Genomic DNA, 7,296 nt, shown 5'->3' on the forward strand with positions numbered 1-7,296 from the left:
CATTATTAGAAATAATTTGATTATACTGGGTTCTGTGCCAGAACTCCCTAAGTTTATAGACAGGAATCCACAGTTTGCATATAAGAAGTGTCAAAATCTTAAACAAAAAATATGCTATAAGGAAACAAACATGAGAAAGGTTGAGGTTGTATATATAAAAAGAAAAAGAACCTTTCCATATTATGTGTTCTTTTTGTAAGCATATATTTACAAATACTTTCTATGAATATCCTGTCAGTAAAAAAATGTATGAGTTTATGAATTTTGCAACATGCAATAGTGAGAATATGGCATATCAAGCTATCTGTAGTGCCTGTAGTAGTTATTATGCAGGCAAATCTAATGAAAAATCATAAGAAAGGATTTCAGAGCACCTACTGGAAGTCAGGCAAGGGATTATTACAAATTTGCTTGTCAAACATATTAAAGATGGGGGTGTGGGCACGATGAGCACAGAGTAGCAGCTTTTCTTATCGGCTCTGCCTCTACAGAACTTTATTGACAGGAAATATTGATAAAAACTTCCCTAATAATAGTATTTTTTATTTTAATTAACTCTTTAAAATATATATTAGGGTACTATATAAAAAGTTTTAAGTAGATTTTAATTTTTCCTGTCAAAATTACACTTGGAAGTACTACAGCAAAAGAACAGGATGAGCTTCACTAAATCTTCTCATGACGAGACAACTATCAAAAAAGAATTACAGTCATTACTAACTACTATTCAAGAAATAAATGTTAAAATAGACAAAATGGATATAAAAATTGACAATTTTAAAGAAAAGTGTACTCACCAAATGGACATTCTGCATGAAGATTTATTGCAGAAAAGGAAACAGATTTGTGGAATGGAAACTGCATTAAGTGATATGGACAACAGAATTCAGGAAAGTGAGCATAATGTTGAATTCCTGTTAAAAGAAAATTCTCTTCTTCAGACAAAGATTGATGACCTTGAGAATAGGTCCCGTAGGAATAATGTGAGAATTTTTTGCTTACCGGATAACATTGAGGGAAATAATATGGAGAAATTTTTATATTCCTGGTTGCCTGAAGTCCTAGAACTCCCGGAGGCTCTTTCATATGGTATTGAAAGAGCCCATAGATCAATGGTAACATCTGAAAACACCAAGAGTAATTCCACTAAATCTGTTATTGTAAAGTTCCTGTCAGCCCATGATAAGAAAATGGTATTAAAGACTGCGTGGGCAAAATCCCCAATCAAACTGAAGGAAAATATTATACGCTTCGATAATGACTATTCTTCTTCAGTATTATCAAAAAGGAAAATTTTCTTACCTTTAGTCAGAGAACTAAAAAAGAATAAAATAAAAACCCATTTGCTTTTTCCTGCAAGACTGAAAATATTCTATCAAGATCGTTTCAAAATTTTTGAAGACCTAGACACTGCAATTACATATATAAAAAACAATAGCATTCTGGATAAAGTAGATGAAATGGAGTGGGCCAGTCCTAGTCTTAAAAGAAATGCCGAGAACAACACTTGGAAAACATTTGACCCTAAGAAAAAAATCAAAAGATGAATCATAACAAATTACATATTTGCACTTGATTCACTCAGTTGGGGAAATGAAACCAGACATCCAGGTGAGGTTTTGGTATTATATTTAATATAATGTAGTTTAGTTAACTATATAGATGTTCTTTTTGATTTGTTGAATAGTCATTTGTTGGGATTTTTTATTTTTTATTTTTTGTATTGTATGATTAAGATCAAATATGTTACTATTTATTAGTTTGAATTCCACGGATGCAATGAACCTTCTAACTCAGGTATCTACACTTCCGGATATTTTGTTATGGTGCTTATCATTAGGAAGCATATTTGTGTATTTTGATTTTGGCTTTTAAAGTGGATGAAAACTTTTCTTTAGTTAGGAATCGCTGTATTTGTTTTTTAGTCAATTTATGGTTATTTGTTAGCTATGGGAAACTTGTGTGATAGCCCAATATTTAGTTACCGACTTGCTGTACTTGTGGTTATACATCTGACCCGGAATGAGAGTAGAAATGTAGCTGGAATAATGGTATAGGAATGTCATTTCTGAGATGTTGATACATTTATTTGAAGGTTCTGGTTTAATGCTGTTGCACTCTAGTGATTTTTGTAGTGTTGTTTGTATTGAGTTGAGTGTTTTAGTGCCTGTGTACTTTGGTCGGAGATTAACCAGAGAATTTGATTGGTATAGTGAAGCTTTGCTTGGTAGTTGTCATTGCTTCGTGCTGTGTATCTGAAGCTTTCCTGTCTTTCTCAGTACAGAAAGAATCTTGAGGCATTGCCATACATGCAGTTAATGAATTTTTACTTACTGTTTCCTGCCAGAACTTTGAAAGGTTTAACTTCATGATGGGCTCGAGACTTTGGTATCCATCACAGCTGAAAAGCTTGGAGCTTTCTTGAAATGTAATCATGAAGGCGTCGGAAGTAATTGATCTTCTGAACCTCAGCGGGAAGACAATGATCCTAATATGATACCATATACAGCATATGGAAAGAGGATGCAAGTAGATTACTACCTTCTTCTAATTGTAAGACATTCTATACAAACTTTTTTAGATAAATCGGGGTTATACTATGCACTTAGTCTAAATACATGTTTCTGAACATCATAGGTGTTCATGAGCCTTGCGTATTTATATATGTCTAATAATCTCATAGAATGCTCTACGTATGACAAGGGTGCCTCTAATTTAATGAGAAGTACTTGTTGTGCTTCGTACATATCTGGAAGATTTAATAACGCAGCAAGCTGTTCATATATTTGTGAAGCATGTATATTTTTATAACTAATGACTTGCTGAGAAACTATTCATGAAGCATTAAGCAAAATGCTGAATGTATAGATGTATATAACAGGATATCTCAGATATTTTATAAATGCAGCTAATGCATTACATCCATGTGGACATTAAATATACAGCATTTGTGTAATAGGCTGATAGAGATATACCTCACAGGCAGCAATAATATTGCAAGGACAGGTGCATTAAATATACAGCATATGTGTAATAGGATGTCATAGCTATGTTCAGCAGGTATATTATATACACTTGGTTATTATATGTACAGCATAAGTGTATTTGGGTGCCAAAGGTATTGTAGATGACTCCCTATGGAAGTGTCATGGACCAAAAAAAAAAAATCAAGACAAAAACTCCAGGAAAGAGTAAATATATACTATAGGGAAATAGTCAGATCTGTTTCCCATTAGAAATTGTGAACTTTTCATTTTTTGTTTTGTTAATAAAGCTGGATTTTTATAACTGATTATTTAATGAGCCATCACAGAATTAAGCCTCTAGTCATAAATGATGGGTGGGGGGAAAAAAGTGTCCCACATAGAACATACTCAGCTTAAACAGCATTTCAAACTCCAAGGATAGTACAAGGTATAATTAAATAACAAAAAACTCATTGTATTTAAATAAGGCTTTTACATAATTCACAGGGGCTATCTAAGCAACTTGCTTCCTTGAACTAATATGACCATTCACTAGTTCTCAGTTATTGCGATTGACCTTTTGGGGTAACTCAAATCAATACAATGAGTGGAAGATCAGACTTTTAATGCTTAAGAGTCACTCTTCTATGAGAAACTGCTCTGGGGTGTTTGGCCATGGGAAAACTAGCAGGATGGTGCTGGTTATACCTTCTTGATGTGCAGTCACTATACTTGGCTTCTGGCAGAGAAATGCAGTGTTCATTTCTTTCAGGACAATCAGTATGCCAGTTGATAGTTAATAAAAGCACATTTATTAGCAACATGTTTATCAGCTGCCAATGTTAGTGGTTACTGAAGGCCCCTAGGTGATTCACTTACAGCTCTGTTTCATTTAGCAGACCACCTATGGCAGTACTATATATCATACTTCAGCCTTTACTAGCCATATATCTGTAATAAAAGACTACCATAGTTTCTTTTTAAGGTTCTTGTCAAAATGTGATTACCTAAAAACAGAAAAAGTGAACTAATAGCTTATAGCAGTTCTCAATAACTTACTAACATATGTAAGGAAATTTTGTACATTATTCTTAAGATGTAGCAGTCATTAATTTACTAATTGATACATCATTATAACTATATATTTTGCTCTCACAAAAATGAAGTATTTGATGTTATGTTAAACAAATGGAACAAAACTCCTATTCATCAAAATGGGTATATCTAACATTTTAAATAAGTTGATATCTGTAATCACATAGATGTTATTAGGTCATATAATTTATAGAAGATTTTGTTATTATATAAGTAGATACACAGTGGATTTCCTATGCAGTAACTTCACTGTTGGTTTTCTTTTGTTTTTTTTTTTTTGTTTTTTTTTCTTAGTAGTTCTTAGAAAATGTTTTTTTTATGATAATTGATCTGCAAGATGATTTTATGACATTGATTAGAAGCCTTATTCTTATAGTTATGACTATAAACATTTAGGCAAGTGCTGATTGGATGCTTCTTTTGACTGGAGGTCGATTCAAGTGACAGATGTCATTCAAGTTAGGAGTTTTAAACTCCAGAGGGGTTTGGGTTGATTATTATGTTTCAAGTTTATGTTATACATATTTTCTAATAACTTTTCAGACGTTCATTTCTTATGTAGTAGGAAACAACTTTGATCTTGAGAATTTGATAATTTTACACTATGTTTGTTCTAATGATCATAATAGTATTCCTATTGGATATATTTTTGTGTATTTCTTAGATCAGTACGTTTATAGTTACATCATTTAATTTTCAATGACTACACTAAAAGGTAGATCAGTCAACATTAATGGTTTCAATAATTCTAATAAAAGGAGGAGTTTAATTAAATATCTTAAGTTACATAAATCCCAGTTAGTATTTTTACAAGAAACCCACTTATTAACAGATGATATATTCAGACTTGACTCTAAAACATATAAGATTTTCGTAAGTTCCGAACATACAAAGAAAAAGAGAGGAGTAGCTTTCCTATGGAACAACATAATGCCTTTTCCTAAAATAATATATATATATATATATATATATATATATATATATATATATATATATATATATATAAGGATAATAAAGGAATGCTTTGTGCAGTCACCATAGAGCTAAATAGTAAATTTTTCACATTGATAAACATATATTGGATCCCAGGGACAGGGACAAACACAGTGAAACAGCATCTAGATCAAATTGTACTATTCTCTAAAGGGAACATTGTTTTGGCAGGAGATTTCAATTGTATTCTAGATTACAAAGACTCCAGTACTAATGGGAAGAGAAGAAGATCTACATCATCTAAATTATTAAAAGACTTTTCAGATACTTATTTTTGAAAGACATTAATTACTTTGCAGATACTACTTCTTTGTTTTACACCTTTTTCCCCCATAGACATAACTCATACTCGAGGATAGATAGAGTTTTTATCTCTAATAATTTAACAGATTCCTTAAACAAATCAGTAGTGATTTCATGTCCTCTATCAGATCATAATTCCATAATTTTTGAATTGGTAGTCAATCCAATTTTTAATATTCATATAAAAAGGATCCCAGCTTATATTATAAAATTAAAAGATTTTAATGATTTCATTTCTACAGAAGTACAGAATTTTTTAGAACTTAACAATACGAACAATGTATCAGAAATTTACATATGGGATGCCTTAAAAACTTATCTATATGGTAGGATAATTAATTGGTACAACAAAAAAAAAAGATTGGGATAAAGAGCTGCAGGATATACAATGTAAATTAGACACTTTGAAACTTAGCAATATGGGTGATAAAGATATATCAGATAAAAGGAAAGAAATAAATATGTTAAACAAATACTTAGAAATATTAAAACATAAAACTATGATCAATATAGAAAAAATAAAGTTTATTAATTTCTTTTCTAACCCTAAATCCTTAAAAATTCTTACTAATAAAACAAAAAGATTAAATAAATGTAATCATATTAATGAAATATTCTCCCTAAAAAGGGAAAAATGTTATCGGAACTTCATAATATATTAGCTGAATTTAGAGATTTTTTTATAAACATTAACCAAACATCTACTGCAATTAACTTTAAAGAGGAAATAAAAACATTTATTAATAAATACACTAAAATAAGACTTTCAGAGGAATAACGGATTTCTATTGATAAACAAATATCTTTCAAAGAGCTCCAAACTCACATTACCAAACTAAAGCAAAACAAAGCACCAGGTAATGACGGCATCATTCCTGAAATTTACAAATTACTACCTATAAATGCTTTAAAATTGCTTTACAAAGTATTTAACCATGTTCAGGACAAAAAGATAATTCCACCTTTTTGGAAATAGACTTTTATTTCTCCTATATTAAAAACTAATAAAGACCCCTCTAAATGTTCCTCCTATAGACCCATCTCCCTATTAAACACTGATTATAAAATATTTATGTCCATTTATGCAGAAAGGCTTAAGACACTTTTTCCCAATTTAGTTGATAGTGATCAAAGGGGGTTTATAGTAAATAGATCTTTATATGATAACATTAAAAGAATATTAACTTTAATTGATTTGGTGAAAAATCTTTAAAAATTTTAACCCTAGTTAGTTTAGGATATAAATTATGACTTTGACTCGGTTACATGGGAATATGTGTTCACTCTATTGAAGGAATTAAATTTCTCCAATAATGTTATCAATCTTATTACTCAGCTATACAAGGGTAGCCAAGCTTATGTTAAAATTGGTACAAGTATATCTCAAAATATACCAATAATAAAAGGTACTAAGCAAGGATGTCCTTTATCCCCTTTTATTTTCATTAGTTATGGAACCATGGGCAAATTTAATAAGACATGATACAGATATTAAAGGATACGAATTAAGCCCCACTATGTCATCTACAATACAAATGTTTGCAGACAACATATTGATCACTCTTGGGAGTAATAGTGAATCTATACAAAAACTTTTTAAAAACATGGAATATTTTCAAAAAAACTCTGGCCTTACTTTTAATAATAATAAAACACACATTTTTTAACAGGTTCAAAAAATACAATATGCCTGATGAATATAATGAGTGTATAGCTCAATCTCAACAAATAGTATATTTAAGAAAAAATATTACTAACAATATTAAAGATACCATTCAAATAAATTACAATAAAAGTCTATTATGTATAAAAAATTTAATAAATAAATGGAACAAATTACCCTTTTCTATGGATAATAAACATTTAATAATAAAGATGATACTTCTCCCCAAAATCTTATATACAATTCAATCTTTATCTATACCTCCTTCTTACCAAC

Source organism: Protopterus annectens, chromosome 10.part0, assembly GCF_019279795.1.
Source record: "Protopterus annectens isolate FY-2018-M chromosome 10.part0, PAN1.0, whole genome shotgun sequence".
Classification (NCBI taxonomy): Eukaryota; Metazoa; Chordata; order Ceratodontiformes; family Protopteridae; genus Protopterus; species Protopterus annectens.